Consider the following 16,968-nt stretch of genomic DNA (forward strand, 5'->3'; position numbering starts at 1 on the left):
TGTCCGCGGGATTTGATATGGAAGCAGTACATTAACAGTGAAAGTGGTCCCTCTCTCACACAATCAGCATTTTTTTTTTTTTTTGCTCTAAATTAAAAAACACGCCCTCTCTCCTCATCTCATCCCTTCAATCCCTTCATCCAAGGGCTCTTATAAAGACTTAGGGCCTTATAAGGTATGAAGGCCTTATAAGAACCCTTCTCTATATATATATATAGAGAAAGGATCAAGTGAGTCCACCCAAATTCATTGAGTCCATAAGTCCTCTTAAGAGCCATTGAAAAGATAGGATGAAGGGTTGAGATTGAAGGGGAAAAGGGAGGGATTAATGCTAAATGGAGGGGATTGAAGCTAATTAATCACTTTCCCTCACTACCTCCACTAATCAACCACTAATTTTACTATATAACATTTATTTTCCACTCACTTCTCTCTCATCTCACACAATTATCATTTCTCTCATCTCTCTAAAAATAAAAAAAAAATCAATTTTTCTCAAAAATCCAACAAAAATCAAAAACCAAATAATTCAAAAAAAATCAAAAAAAAAAATTCCCCCTCATTCAATCCTCTCAGTCATCACCCACAACTCACACCCACCACCACCACAACACACCACCCACCACCCACACACTCGCCACCTCAACATCACCGTCACCACCCACCGCCACCTCTCTTTCCAGATCCACCACAACCACCCCACAACTGCCGCCACCACCAACTCGCACTACTGCCGCCACCACCAATTCGCAGCCCCCACCACCACCACCCACCAACTAGCAGCACCGCCACCACCATCACCAACAATCCAAAACAAAAAAAAAACGCAGCGCCTCACCACCACCCCACGACAACCACAACCACAACCACCTCCAGATCCGAGCCCCACACCTCCAACAGCCCAACCACCTCCCTTCCTTTCACCAACCGACCACCCCTACCCGCCATTCTCGCAAGTCTCAACCCGATACCACCATATCTCCACTCTTTTTTGCAGATCTGACCATTGTCGTTTAGTGTTTGTGTTTGTTTGCTCATTGCCTTACCACAAATAGAGTTTAGAGTTTAGTGTTTGTGTTTGTTTGCTCATTGCCCTCTAGATCTGACCATTGCCCTACCACAAATAAAGTTTAGTGTTTGTGTTTGTTTGCTCTGACCATTGTCGTTTATTGTTCATAGAGATTTAGTGTTTGTCGTTTGTTTGCTCGTTTTGTATTTATATTTCTTTTTTTTTTTTTTTTTTTTTTTAAATTGTTGTTTGTTGTTTATATTTCTTCACTAATCTCGTGTAAATAAAAAAAAAACACAATTTGTTAAAGTTACATTCATCTTTCAGATTTACACTCGTATTTTATTAAATCTACATTCGCAGATCTAATAAATATATAGTAGTTTAAATCTACTTTTATTTTTAGATCTATAAAATCGATATTTAGTCTTTTTAAGATCTGTTTTTGTTAATCGTTGGTGTTATTGTTATTGTTCCAGATTTATACTCGTAATTTTTTACATTTACACTTGTATTTCTTTACATTTACACTCATATTTCTTTACATTTACACGCATTTCTCAGATTTATACTCACAATTTTTTACATTGACACTCATATTTCTTAACATTTACACTCATATTTCTTTACATTTACACTCGTAAATCTTAACATTTATACTCATATTTCTTAACATTTACACTCATATTTCTTTACATTTACACTCATAAATCTTAACATTTACATGTGTATTTGTGTACATTTACACTCATATTTCTTAACATTTACACTCATATTTCTTTACATTTACACTCATAAATCTTAACATTTACACTTGTATTTGTGTACATTTACACTCATATTTCTTAACATTTACACTCATATTTCTTTACATTTACACTCGTATATCTGAACATTTACACTCGTTTAATTTATATATATTTGGACTCATATTTTCGTGGATATGACTTGGTGGTGGAGGACGGCGTTGGTGGTGTTTGTTGGGAGTCGGACTAAAGTTTTAATCGTAAAAGGACCAAAGTTACACTTATAAAGGACCAAAGTCACACTCAAAGGACCAAATTTACAATCTTAAATCTTCAAATTTACACTTAAAATACTACACTTACACTCGGAAAACATCACATTTACACTTGTAAAATGTTAATTATATAAATTCAAAATTTCCGTCACAAAAAATCAAATTTACACTCCTAAAATGTTACATTTACACTTGGAAAACATCAAATTTACACTTGTAAAATGTTCAAATTATAAAAATTCAAAATTTCCGTCACAAAAAATCAAATGTAAACTCTTAAAATGTTACATTTACACTCTAAAACATCAAATTTACACTTGTAATATGTTAAAATTATATAAATTTAAAATTTTCGTCACAAAAAATCAAATTTACACTCTTAAAATGTTACATTTATTCTCGTAAAACATCACATTTACATTTGTAAAATGTTAAAATTATATAAATTCAAAATTTCCGTCACAAAAAATCAAATTTACACTCCTAAAATGTTACATTTACACTCGTAAAACATCACATTTACACTTGTAAAATGTTAAAATTATATAAATTCAAAATTTTCGTCACAAAAAATCAAATTTACACTCTTAAAATGTTACATTTACACTCGTAAAACATCACATTTACACTTGTATAATGTTAAAATTATATAAATTCAAAATTTCCGTCACAAAAAATCAAATTTACACTCTTAAAATGTTACATTTACACTCGTAAAACATCACATTTACACTTGTAAAGTGTTAAAATTATATAAATTCAAAATTTCCGTCACAAAAAATAAATTTTACACTCTTAAAATGTTACATTTACACTCGTAAAACATCACATTTACACTTGTAAAATGTTAAAATTATATAAATTCAAAATTTCCGTCACATTTACACTTGTAAAACTCATACAGCATTACATTTATACTTCTGAAATCTAAAACTCAAAACTGATTAATTAGGGGCTAGAGAGAGAAAGAAAAATTAATTAGTGTATAGAAATTTGATTAGTGGTAATTTTTTTTGGTAATTTTCAATCTCAACCACCCATCTCAATCCAACCATCCACATTTTTTTCCTTTTCTTTTTAATAGCCCTTAATCAAATTCATCTCAACCATCCAATGAGTCCATCCAATGGCACTTAGAAGGACTTATGGACTCAATTGGGAAGGAGGACTCATTAGATCTTATCTATATATATATAGAGAAGAGATCAAGTGAGTCCACCCAATTTCATTGAGTCCATAGATAAGTCCTTATAAGGGCCATTGAAAAGATGAGATGAAGGGATGAGATTGAAAGGGAAAAAGGGAGGATTGGTGCTAAAATTAGGGGATCAATCCTAATTAATCACTTTCCCTCACTACCATCCCTAATCAACACCTAATTTCACTATAAACCCATCTTTTTCCACTCACTTCTCTCTCATCTCACAATTATCCTCCCCCCATCTCTCTAAAAACCAAAAAAACTCAATTCCTCTCAAAAATCCAACAAAATTCAAAAACCAAATAATTCAGAAAAAAAATTCCCCCTTCTTCCTCACCTACCCGACCCCACGACCACCGCCACCTACCCACGCCCACCACCGCACCACCACCGACCCACTACCCTCCTCTCATCCTCACCAACACCGACCCACCACCCTCACCACTCCAGATCTGAGCCACACCCCAACGCCCGCCACCACCCACACCGACACCCACCCCACGCTCACCACACATCCCCCACAAAAACCTACTTCACTCACCACGACTCCCACATCTGCCTCCCACCTCTTGTCCGTCACAGCAACGGCCCCATGACAACCACCACCACCAAATACAAAAAAAAAAAAATGTATTATCTTAAAAGACCACAGATTTACCACTAACCACCACCACTACCACCAATACCCACACGCCGCCATCCACCCTCCACGGAAAACCCGCCCACAACCCGAAAACTCCCTCTCCTTTTTCAGATCTCCACCACAAACCACCACCGCAACACACCACGGCATATGCCGCACCACCACCGCCAACACGACTGCCCCTCTCTCTCACCAACACCACCGCACCGCCACCACAGCCCCTGCTCCCTCCTTCCTCTCTCCGTCGCGGCTCCACAACCAATCACCATTTAGATCTCATTTCTTTTTTTTTTTTTCTAATTTCTTATGTTTTTTTTTCTGATTTTTCTATTTGATATACCAAGTATGATAGGATTACTAACATAAATTAGGCTAGTCGTTTTGCTTTTCTGTGTTTTGGATCTTCTTTGTCTCTTTTTCCTTGTTTGGCTAGGATTTGTTGTTTGCTGTTTACTTTGTTTTAGAATTTTTTTGTTTGTTTTGCTTTTCACGGTTCAATGCTTTTGTGGGATTTGTGTTGTGCTTTGTTTCCTTTGTTTGCTTTTCACGATTTTATGGCTTTTTTTTTTTTTTTTTTGTGAGATTTCCTTTATCCTAAATATCGTATTGTTATATATTTCAAATCTCGTCTTGTTATTATATTGTTTTGTTTCAGATCTGGTTTTAAAAAGATACACTCGTATTTCTTTAAATTTTCACTCGTATTTCTTTACATTTACACTCACATATCTTTACATTTACACTTGTATTTGTTTACATTTACACTCACATTTATTTACATTTAAACTTACATTTCTTTACATTTACACTTGTATTTGTTTACATTTACACTCATATTTCTTTACATTTACACGCATTTTTCAGATTTACACTTGTACTTCTTTTTAACATTTACACTCATATTTTTTACATTTACTCTCATATTTTTTTTACATTTACACTCATATTTCCTTACATTTACACTTGTATATCTGTACATTTACACTCGTTAAAATTATATAGATTTGTACTCATATTTTGTGTGGATATGAGTTGGTGGTGGAGGACGACGGTGGTGGTGTTTTTTGGTAGTCGGACTAAAGTTTTACTCGTAAAGGACAAAAGTTACACTTATAAAGGACCAAAGTCACAATCAAAGGACCAAAGTTACACTCTTAAACCTTCAAATTTACACTTAAAATACAACATTTACACTCGTAAAACATCACATTTACACTTGGTAACATGTTAAGATTATATAAATTCAAATTTGATATAGAAAATTGCCTAAAAAATTAAATTTATACTCTGAAAATATTTACATTTACACTTGCAAAACATCAAATTTACAGTCATAAAATGTTAAAATTATATAAATTCAAAATTTCCGTCATAAAAAATTTAAAATTACACTCTTAAAATATTACATTTACACTCGTAAAACCTCACATTTACACTTGTAAAATGTTAAAATTATGTACATTCAAAATTTCCGTCACAAAAAAACAAATTTACACTCTTAAAATGTTACATTTACACTCGTAAAACCTCACATTTACACTTGTAAAATGTTAAAATTATATAAATTCAAAATTTCCGTCACAAAAACAAATTTACACTCTTAAAATGTTACATTAACACTCGTAAAACCTCACATTTACACTTGTAAAATGTTAAAATTATATAAATTCAAAATTTCCGTCACAAAAAAATCAAATTTACACTCTTAAAATGTTACATTTACACTCGTAAAACCTCACATTTACACCTGTAAAATGTTAAAATTATATAAATTCAAAATTTCCGTCACAAAAAATCAAATTTACACTTTTAAAATGTTACATTTACACTCGTAAAACCTCACATTTACACTTGTAAAATGTTAAAATTATATTTCCGTCACATTTACACTTGTAAAACTCATACAACATTACATTTACACTTCTGAAATCTAAAACTCAAAACTGATTAATTAGGGGCTAGAGAGAGAAAGAAAAATTAATTAGTGTGTAGAAATTTGATTAGTGGTAAATTTTTTTGGTAATTTTCAATCTCAACCATCCATCTCAATCCAACCATCCACATTTTTTTCCTTTTCTTTTTAATAGCCTTTAATCAAATTCATCTCAACCTTCCATTTAGTCCATCCAATGACCCTTAGAGGGACTTATGGACTCAATGGTCCATGTTGGACTCATTAGATCTTACCTATATATATATATATATATATATATATATATATATATATATATATATATATATAGAGAGAGAGAGAGAGAGAGAGAGAGAGAGAGAGAGAGAGAAGAGATCAACTAAGGCCATGTATATGTATTGAGTCCATAAGTCCTATTAAGGGCTATTGGATGGTGAAAATGGATGGCCAAGATCAACCCCAAAAAAGTGTGTTTAATAGCTAATCTCGCCATCTCTCTCCTCCTTCACTAATCTACTCTAATTAATCACTAATTTATTATATATTTGTTTTCCACTCATCCATTTCTCTTTCATCTTACACATTTCACTTCTCTCTTCTATCAAACTCTCAAAAAAAAAAAAACCCAAATAAATAAAAAAAAAACCCAAAAAATCCAAATAAATAAAAAACCCAAAAATCCAAATAAATAAAAAAAACCCAAAACAATCAAAAACCCAAAAAATCAAAAATCCAAACAAATAAAAAAGTTCTCTTCCTCTACACCACCACCCCACCCGACACCACCCACCGCCACGACCCACCGTCTGACAACCACCGCCGCCGCCAACCCCACCGCCGCCGGAACGTTTTTTTTTTTTTTTTTTTTTTTTTTTATTTATTTATGTTTTGAGTTGTTTTTTTCATTCATTATTTTTGTTGTGTTTTTTTCATTCGTTATTTTTGTTGTCTTTTATTTTGTTTATTCTTGTCTTTTTATCTATTTTCTCAATTCTCGTTTTTTTTTACATTTTTTTCTTAAGATTTTGGGTAAAATAAATCTCATATAATAAGTTAATTTTAATATTTTGAAAAAATAACTTTATTATCTCGTTTTGTGGTGGTAGTTTGGTGGACTAAAGTTATACAAAAAATGGACTAAAGTTATACAAAAATGGACAAAAGTTATACAAAAATGGACTAAAGTTATATAAAAATGGACTAAAGTTATACAATTTTTTTTTTTTTCGTTTTGGTGTTAATTTTTATATTTTGAGTTGTTTTTTCCATTCATTTTTTTTGTTGTCTTTTATTTTCTTTTAATTGTCTTTTATTTTGTTAGTTCTCGTTTTTTATTCATTTTCTCAAAATTGCCTAAAGTTAATACTGTTATGGACTAAAGTTATACAAAAATGGACAAAAGTTATACAAAAATTGCCTAAAGTTATACAAATATGGACTAAAGTTATACAAATAAGGACTAAAGTTATACAAAAACTGACTAAAGTTATACAAATATGGACTAAAGTTATACAAATATGGACTGAAGTTATACAAATAAGGACTAAAGTTATACAAAAACTGACTAAAGTTATACGAATATGGACTAAAGTTATACAAATAAGGACTAAAGTTACACAAAAATAGACTAAAGTTATACAAAAATGGACTAAAGATATACAAATACATTAGGAATGTGTTGAACTTCTACTCAATGAATGTATAACTCTAGTAACGATATAAATAACTTCTACTCAACGAATGTATAACTCCAGTAGAAATGTGTATAATTTAAATGACTTTAGTCAATTTTTGTATATCTTTCGTCAATTTTTGTATAACCTTAGCCCATTTTTGTATAACTGTATTCTTTATTTATATAACTTTAGCCCTTTTTTGTATAACTTTAGTCCATTTTTGTATAACTTTAGTCCATTTTCGATAAATTAATTGGAATTTATATAAGTACTTTTTGTATAACTTTAGTCCTTATTTGTATAACTTTAGTCCATATTTGTGTAACTTAGTCTATTTTTGTATAACTTTTAGTCATTTTCGATAAATTAGTTGGACTTTATATAATTTTATGTAATTTTAGTCCATTTTTTTGTATAACTTTAGTCCAAAAGCGTGTAACTTTAGTCCAAAATCGTATAACTTTAGTCCAAAATTGTATAACTTTAGTCTATTTTTGTATAACTTTTAGTCATTTTCGATAAATTAGTTGGAATTTATATAATTTTATGTAATTTTAGTCCAATTTTTTGTATAACTTTAGTCCAAAATCGTATAACTTTAGTCCAAAATCGTATAACTTTAGTCCAACAAACTTATAACTTTAGTCCAATATATAACCGAAATCCTAAAAACCAGCAATACTGACTTTTCACCAACAATACTAGATCTGGAAAAAAAAAACCATTTTCTAAATATCAAAATGCAAAATAAGACATTTGAAAAAAAAAAAGACAAGATATAACTTTAGTCGTAATTAGTATAACTTTAATTTGTGAAGGGTATAACTTTAGTCGTAAATAATAAACTTTAATGTTTGAAGGGTATAACTGTAGTCGTAAATAGTATAACTTTAATGTTTTAAGGGTATAACTTTAGTCGTAAATAGTATAACTTTAATGTTTTAAGTGTATAACTTTAGTCGTAAATAATATAACTTTTATAAAATCAAATAAATATGAAGTAAAGAGTATAACTTTAGTCAACAACACCACACAACATTCATCCTCATCATCATTTTTAAAGGAATTTAACAAAAAAGACATTAAAACAAGAAAAAAGAATCTGAGTTTCTCACTAATTTAACAAAAACTAATTTAACAAAAAAAACAATAAAAAGAAAAAAAAACACCAAAAACCAAAAACAAAAAACCAAAATCACCATTCCCGTAAAACAAGAAACAAAAAAAAAAACAAAGAACAACAAAACAGCATCACTAAAAATCTGAGTTTTCATTTTTTTTTAAAAGAGTGAAAGGTGGTAATGGAGAGGAGAAGAAAAAAGGTGGATGTTGAAGGCGGTCAAACCACCACTTCGACGCACGAGAAATTCTCCACTCACCCCAGATCTGGAATGACACGGTGGTGGTCGTCTATGGTGGCGGCGGCGGGAAGTGCGGCGATGGCGAGTGAGCATGGCCGGCAGGTTGTCGAAGTCGGTGTTGTTGTTTGTTGTTGTTGTTGTTGCTGTCGTGATGGGAGGATGGTTATGGCGGGAGGGTGAGTGGTGGTGGTGGGGTGCGAGTTGGCGGTCGCAGATCTGAGAGAGGAGGTGGTGGGCTGGGGGTCCGGTGGTGTTGGCGGGTTGATCCGGTATGGTGTTTTTTTTTTTTTTTTTTTTTTCCAGACTCAAGAAGAAGTAGTTTTTTGATTGGGTTTTTATTGTTTGTTGATGAACAAAAGAGTATTTGTTTGGTTTTTGTTTTTATTTTTTGGGTTTTTTTTTTGTTTGGAGGGAATGAATCAGGAGAGAGGGGGTGAATGATTGAAGAAGGTGAATGAATGAAATGGATGATGAGTGAGTGAGTGAGTAGGGAGATTAGAATGGAGAATGAGTTATACAAGATTAGAAGGAGTTATACAAGGATTAGGGAGGGAGATTAGGGAGGGAGATTTATGACCCTTCAATGAGATGTAATCTCATCCCTCCATCCCTTCAATCCAAAGGCCCTTATAAGGACTTAGGGATTCATATGATATGAGGGCCTTACTAGAACCCTTCTCTCTCTCTCTCTCTCTCTCTCTCTCTCTCTCTCTCTCTCTCTCTCTCTCTCTATATATATATATATATATATATATATATATATATATATATATATATATATATATATATATAGAGATTGGATTTGGTGATTTTGGTTCTTATGGTGAGTTGTGAGTTGGGGGAATCTAAGCCACTAGATTATATTAGAGATGGGTGGTCTAGATCTAATCTTACTTGTCATATAAAATCATTGTTTATTTACTTATTTTCTCTTTTTTTTAGTGCAACTCTTTTTTTTTTTACTTTTTTTTTTTATCTCATTTTTTTACCTCGTGTTATTATGTTTTTTTTACAACTTTGATTTTTATTTCTCTTATGTTTTTCTCTAATTTTCTCATTGTTACTTTTTTTTTTTTCTTTTTGTACCAGATTTTTTTTACTTGAATTTTTTTTCCTCTTATTTTTTTTACCTCGTGTTATTATGCTGTTATTGTGTTTTTTTTAACTTTGATTTTTTTTACGACTTTGATTTTTTTTTTCTCTTTTTTTTTTACCACATGTTATTGTGCTATTATTGTTATTCTGCTGTTATTGTGATGTTATTCTGTTGTTACTTTGATTTTTTTTTACGACTTTGATTTTTTTTCTCTTTTTTTACCACGTGTTATTGTGCTGTTATTGTTATTCCGCTGTTATTGTGATGTTATTTTGCTGTTACTTTGATTTTTTTACGACTTTGATTTTTTTTTTTTCTTTTTTTTACCACGTGTTATTGTCTTTGTTATTCTACCGTTATTATTCTCTTTTATTATTCGGTGTCACTTTGATTTTTTTTTTTTCTTTTTTTTACCACGTGTTATTGTACTGTTATTGTACTGTTATTCTGCTGTTATTGTGCTTTTTTTTACTGTGATTTTTTTTACGACTTTGATTTTTTTAACCACGTGTTATTGTACTGTTATTCTGCTGTTATTCCGGTGTCACAAACTTATGATAGTGTTATTGTGATGTTATTCTGGTGTTATTGTATTTAATTGAACAACAATAGTATACCACATGTTTTATATATCAGCCCCTTAAATACTAAAATTGTATGACTGTGTAATTGGACAGTAAGTCAATAATCCATTCACTCATCATGCCATATAAAAAGTACAGCAAAAAGAATACACTACCATCTAAATTCTGAATGTGAAAGCATAAAATTGAAAAACATGGTCAGTAGAAAGCATATGAATACACTTTCTGTACCAGTTTCACACAAAGCATGCAGTACATACCAGCATACCACATGTTAGGAATATCCAAAGTAAAGAAATCATGGAGTCCTACATTATTACCAGTAGAAAAAAGGTTGACAAGAATTATCTTTGCTCCATTCATCATAATACATGTGCAAATTGTGACCATATTGATGCCTGAGATCAATCTACAACAAGTACCCAATTTAATCGTCATACCCAAAATGATGCAGTGAGATTGGAGTATGGATTTATTTTTGTATCAGTAGAATCTAGGAAAATGGGTGAGAGGCATACTGAACACCACATTAAGAATATACAAATTCTTATTTAAAGACAGTTGTAATAAGAATGAAACAGATCTAAAGTAACCGTTATACCCAGTTAGTAATGCACATTAATAAGTATTAGAGATATTTATTTTGATCTGCAATTCATACAACAAAAGAAGAACCAGCGGCACCCTCCATCACCAATTCGACCACCACAACCAAGCTGCTCCACCACAAGTCGACGCATCGTAATCCAAGCTGACGCACATAAGGCCACTGCGCGAGTAACCGAGCTACTCAATATCCGTCATTAGCCATCTACATGTACCGTAATCGGAGCCAAATTAACAAGACTTGGCTGAGACGATGTTGACCCAAACGACTACATTTCAATAATTAACGAATCAGATACCAACGGTAAATCAATAAATTATTCACACTCTTCTTTTTTTCCCCCAAATTAACAAATTCAACCTCATGATCCAGCCCAAGTAAATTACTGACCGAATTAGGTTTCGAAAACAATCATTGTAACTTACCCGACTTATTCAGCGCGTTAAGAAACCAATCCTGAGCAGAAGGATCGTCCTCGTCCTCGAAAGAGGAACTGAAACTCCACAAATCGATACTATGAGTCTCAGCCAAATAATCGTCCTTCTAGGAAATCTTGGTGGAAGCCTCAAGAAGATAGCATCTTCAAATGTTGATAGGCAGATGACTCGCAATAAAAACGATACCAACAAAAATCCGAGAAAATAGAATTAAAATTCATATACATATTTGATTACATACTCGAGAAACAACAGAATTCCATAATCAAACAGTAATTCTAGAATCAATTGGTGTAATTATGGTTGTACTTGTAATTAGGGTTGAGGAAGAAGATGATGATGATGTATGGATTAGAGGTGTAAAGTAAGAAAAAAAAATGAATTTTAATTTGAGAATCTGAGAAGAGGAATGGGGATGAAATGAGAGAAAAAAAATAGAGCACGAATTATAGTTTAGCATATTGGAGGCCGCGAGTTTTTTTAATATTATTAGATTCAATCTCAGCAGTTTATTTGTCCTCATCTAATGGTTGAGATTTTCCAAACTCACAACTCACCGTAAGAACCAAACTCACGAGATCCCGCATCTATATATATATATATATATATATATATATATATATATATATATATATAGAAAAGGGCTCCTATAAGTCCACCTTATTTAGGTGAGTCCTTGAGTCCTTATCCAATCTCTTAGATCTAAATAATGGATGGCTAGGATTAGATTAAAATAAAGGGCTGTGATATAAATACCACAAAACCCTGATCTCTCATTTCATTCCCTCACAACACAAATCTCCCCTTCTCTCACATCTTCCCATCTCTCTCTAAACTCCACTGCCGCCGCCACCATTCCACCACGCCGCTGCTAATGTTGTCACGCCGCCACCACTACTCCAACGCCCCCGCACTGACCATACCACACACCACCTGCCGCCGCCATGCCTTCTACGCCGCCACCACCCCAGCCGCATCAACTCCGACGACCGCTTTTCCTTTCTCCTTTTTTTTTTCAGATCCGACGACCCCTTCTCCTTTTTTTTTTAAATCTATACATAAAAATTTGATATTTTTCATTTTTTTTAGAAAAAACTAGATCTAAAATACTAGAATTGAAACAATGGAGGTGGTGCATGGTCGACTTGGTGGTGTTTGTCGCGGGAAGGAAAGAGAGGAGAGGAAGATGTCGCGGCAATATGGAGGATCTAATTTTTTTTTTTTTGAGGTGTGACACCCTTAAAACTTAGCGTTATCTAACTACTTAAATGCGTAAATTCTACGGAAAAACTGGTAGGATATGTTTGTAAATGGTTCAACTAGATAAAACCTGCAATTTCAAAAAAATTTCTAACTAAACCATTCACAACCAATCCAACTCAAGAAGTCCAACATTCCCAGAAGCGGGTGCCAAAACCCTGCAAAAGCTGATGAACTACCTTACATGCCATAGCTAAATAAGAAAGTAGAACGATACAAACCCAAAATAGAAAAAGGGAGACATATGTCCCTTCAAATAATATACAAACCAAAAGATAAAAGGTTTACTAATAGAAATAGCCAAAAACTAGGTCCAAGGTTCCTTGCTCACTAGCTCGTCTGTGACCCCAACAAAGCATCAACGACCTGTCAATCGCATTTTATACAAACACGAAGGCCACAATTCAGTGGGGAGTAACTTCGAGTCCTCCCAGCCACGAATCGTCAAAATTAATGTAACATGTAGTAAAAACATGTAAACAACATAATAACCAATTTAATTATCAAGTAATCTAACTTATGACCCCTAAACTGACCAAACTAAACTATCATGTGAATCATATAACAAATAGTAATCCAAACTTTATCAACTGTAACCGGCTTACATCTCACCTATTACAGTTCATAAAATCACCATACAAGAAAGGGCAATATATCAAAGACAGGCATAAGTTCTTAGTACGGTCAATAGTCACTTTGTAACTCGAGTCTATACCACGAGGTAGGGAAGGTAATCGAACCGGTATCTTGGCTCAGCGGTTAATATTAATAAAACATGGCCAAGAGACAACACAACCCTAGCCTAAAATCACCTTGAGACCTAGACATGCGGATACACACCACCGCACCCAAGACCCACAACTTTTTTTAAAACAAAGTGAAGTGAGTACCCTAAGGAGTCCACCAAAGGGTTGGCTAGTACTTAAGCTGACCACTTACTAACAAAATAAGTAACTGTGGTCATGCCCCAACTTGGATATAAATCCACTAGTCAGGAACACAAAGGCTATCAAAATAAATACTTTTCTTCAAAATATAATAAAATTATATTTCTTTGAATTATTTTTACTTTAATTACTTTAAATATCAAATTTTATTTGATTAATAAATTATTTTCGAAATATATTAACGGTCCGAAATTTACGGGGCGTTACATGAGGTCCTCCTTTTAAAAAGTTTCGCCCTCGAAACTTAGAAGAAGAAATTATAGTTATTAGAAAATATAGGTATCTTTTCAATGAAACGGTGATACTCTTGTTGATCAGACAAGAACATCCACATTCATATCAAAACATAAAAATATTTCTACACCAATAAATGAAAAAACCCATTATTGGGACGTCTCCAACAACGAGATTTAACATTCACTAATGTTAAAACCATTGAAAATCATAAAAGCATTTTCAAAATTTTAGTTTAAAGTTCTATAATAAGAATAATATCTTTACTAATTAAGATTAAATACGGCTTAGTAACACGGAAGAAGAGTAGGAAAAAGGAATCATTACACAAAACAAGAATTAGCTTAGGTATCCAATCGAACACTATGGTTGAAAGAGAGTGAGAAGTCATTATCAAATGTTATAGAAAGAGGTCAAATGAGTTCCATAAAGGCGAACACAACGGAACAAGCCAGAATAGCAAGAATGACAATTGTCGGAGATCGGAATTGGGAAGATCGGTCCATCGAGAAAGGTTCACTCAAGTTTCCAACCACAGAGTCATCCTACTAGGTCCTCCGAACATCAACCGGGCAACAACTAGAGGCCACACTACTCCAAAGAGCCATCTGAACCACTCATCGACAAGTCTATGCATAAGCTAATCCTTGAGACAATCCTATCCTCTACAATATTCCAATTCCAATAGAAAGATTCCTCAAAGGATTAAATATAAGGTCCAAATTTACAATAACATTCCAAAACAACTTTCATAAGCCTAAGGTTAAGGCTTCCAACAAAGCTATATTTGTATCCAACTAGTGTCAACTATAGTTTCCTCAAAAAGTAAACCTTCAATCAAGAATCCCAATACCAAGCTATAAACTCCAAGAGAAAGTTCCTCAAATATTCCACAAGATTCTCATTTCAAAATAAGGTAGTAACATACCAACCCCAAACTCTGAAAAATCAATAGGATCTCAAGTTTTCTATCCTTTTGCTTATTAAGGATTGCCAAAAGCGGATCTACACTCAGCTACAACATCATCCCATCATCTCAAGTACTCAATGCGACCTCAAGGTCTATAGAACTATAGGATTAACAAATTCTTCTCAATACTAAGTCCCTCTCAACTCAAGAACTCTCAAGAGTCAACTAAAATACCAAATCATATCACCAAACCATTATGGTCATCAACATCTCAAGGAATATTCTTTCAAATTTGACATCCTAAAACTTACTTACCATTAAATTCCCAAGGAACAAGGTCTTAATTGTAACAACACTTTATCACATCCCAGTTCTTAAAACCATAAGTGAAACTATGTTCTTTAACCTAACAATTGGTGTCAACCAAACCATTACCCTTTCTAGTTATCAAAACAAGTGCTAAGACTTCCCAACAATGTATCTTACCTTAATCTTCCAATTTCGTTGTTCATTCGTTTTTCAAATTCCTCTTATCTCGCCTTGGTAACTACCTTTCAATTCTTTCTCCCGATTCATCTTAGGTTCGTTTTCTTCTTATAATAAAGTTCATGTGGACACCTTCCTTTTATTCCGCAGGATAGTTCCCTTGTTCAAGAGAACCCGGTTTTGGGAGAATGTATCATTAGAGGGCGTGAACGAGTTAAGAAATTGATTGTTTAAGGTTTGAGTGGTATAGGAGAATATAACTTGGGATCCTTTGGTTAGACTTGTTAGTTGTGCATGATATGAGAGCCTAGTGAGTTTAGGAACACCTTTGGATTTATGTCTATTGAGAGCTTGTTTGTTATAGATGATTGAGCATGAGGTACTACCTTAGCACATAAGATGGAATGAACCTGAGCTACTTCATTTGAGAGTCTCGATGTTTCTTATGGAGAATTAAAGGAATGATAGTTAGCCCTAATCCTTGTAGGCCTTGAAAGGAACACAATAGGACATTGACGTTGCTTAATGGTTTGGTATCGTACTTTGGAATTAGTTAATTTGTTAAACCTTTTAAGTTGACCAAATCTAGTATAGAGTAGCCCTTGTTGACCTTTCGAAATTTGAGGACACGTGGTTGACCTTATCAATCATATCTGGATTTGGGAATTTTGGTGGAGTTGTTCAATGTAGTTCGTGAGTTCAAAGATGCGATTCTAATTTATGGTATCGGAGACTAGAAGTACGAAGTGGTGAGATGATAGTGTAAACAAGTCATGGTACTTGGGGATGACATAGTAAGTGAAGTTCAATTGGTGTCAACCAAACCATTACCCTTTCTAGTTATCAAAACAAGTGCTAAGACTTCCCAACAATGTAGCTTACTCTCACTCTCATAACATACTTCAAGTAGTAATCAATATCACTCACTAAAACCAACAAATAATCCCACAATTTAACATTTCCACATGAAAACATATACATTATCAAACCCTCATATCCCAAGTGATTATGGAAGCCAAACCCAAACTCAGCTACTTAGTCAATCCTATATCCTCAAGTCACATCTCACTAACTCCGTAAACATGGTCAATAAGGTACCAACTATACTAAGGAGATCAGGAGTGATAAAGGAATTGAGAAACGGTAAAACATTTCCGAAGGGTGCATGAATCTGACAAGTTAGGAAACTAAGGAGTCGGTCCGTAAAGATAACGGTTGACATAAATAAGAGGTATTCGAGTTAAGAAGATATCTCGGGCAAGAAGAAGATACGTAAAATTTGGCATAAAAACAAGGTTCAACGAACGTTAAAGAGAAGGAAAGGAGAATAGAAGCGGCACAATGAAAGGGTTACCGCTTACCAATCACTCATCAAAGCTTATGATCGATATGATAAGGTTACATCACTAAGGTGCTCAACAAAGCCCCAAAAGTCTACCAAATTATAGGACCTACAAGAACTCCACAATGGTAGATATTCCTCAACTCAATTGGTTCTAAGAGCCAAAATCAACTCACCACACAAATTCATTTGTTACCATCTAAGTTCCAAAGTATCTCCTTTACAATTCTCGTCATTGAACT

The 16,968-nt window shown here is 33.3% G+C and overlaps 1 long non-coding RNA gene across 1 annotated transcript; it reads right to left on the reverse strand.

The window, feature by feature from the left end:
• Positions 1–10,821: 10,821 nt before the first annotated feature.
• On the reverse strand, positions 10,822–11,976 carry LOC141643606 (uncharacterized). The gene is made up of 2 exons (XR_012543737.1): positions 11,536–11,976; positions 10,822–11,378 (listed from the first exon to the last, which is right to left on the reverse strand). It is a non-coding gene; the product is annotated as an uncharacterized LOC141643606 (long non-coding RNA).
• Positions 11,977–16,968: the final 4,992 nt, after the last annotated feature.

The sequence above is a fragment of the Silene latifolia genome, chromosome 2, assembly GCF_048544455.1.
Source record: "Silene latifolia isolate original U9 population chromosome 2, ASM4854445v1, whole genome shotgun sequence".
NCBI lineage: Eukaryota > Viridiplantae > Streptophyta > Magnoliopsida > Caryophyllales > Caryophyllaceae > Silene > Silene latifolia.